At 38.3% G+C, this 601-nt stretch overlaps 1 non-coding gene across 1 annotated transcript; it reads right to left on the reverse strand.

The window, feature by feature from the left end:
- Positions 1–9: 9 nt before the first annotated feature.
- On the reverse strand, positions 10–83 carry TRNAM-CAU. Its single transcript has one exon. It is a non-coding gene; the product is annotated as a tRNA-Met (tRNA).
- Between the last annotated feature and the right edge of the window lie 518 nt (positions 84–601).

A 601-nucleotide genomic window follows, 5' to 3' on the forward strand; every position in this document is an offset into this window, starting at 1 on the left:
CCAAACATATTGCGGAGACAGGATTTGAACCTGTAACCTCAAGGTTATGAGCCTTGCGAGCTACCAAACTGCTCTACTCCGCGCTAAAGAACTGGGATGGGCGATGAAAAAAATTAGATATGCCTCTCTACCATATCTATACAAATAGAATAGTCTATTTATAGAGAATGGTAAAGAGGACCCTCTATGATCACAAATCATGGAGATCTATACAAATATGAAAGAAAGGCTATTTTGACCCTTACCAACTTGATCTTATTGCGCCCGGTAACAAACATGCATAAACCATTTCACGAAGTATGTGTCCGGATAGCCCAAAGTCTCGATAGTTAGCTCTAGGTCTTCCAGTCAAAAAACAACGTCGATGAAGACGTATAGGTGTACTATTACGTGGTGACGATTGCAATTTCCTATGAATTTTCCATTTTTCACTCAACGGTAGAACTTTGCTTATTTCTTTTTTTGAGGATCGACGAATCAACTGATATTTCTGTTCCAGTTTCTGCCGTTTCTTCTCCCTATGAATCAAACTTTTTCTTGCCATAATGTTCAGTTCCTATTCCTATTATTATCAATAATACAGTTCGGATCCTAGATGTAA

Source organism: Dioscorea cayenensis, chromosome 21 (genome assembly GCF_009730915.1).
Source record: "Dioscorea cayenensis subsp. rotundata cultivar TDr96_F1 chromosome 21, TDr96_F1_v2_PseudoChromosome.rev07_lg8_w22 25.fasta, whole genome shotgun sequence".
NCBI classification, from domain to species: Eukaryota; Viridiplantae; Streptophyta; class Magnoliopsida; order Dioscoreales; family Dioscoreaceae; genus Dioscorea; species Dioscorea cayenensis.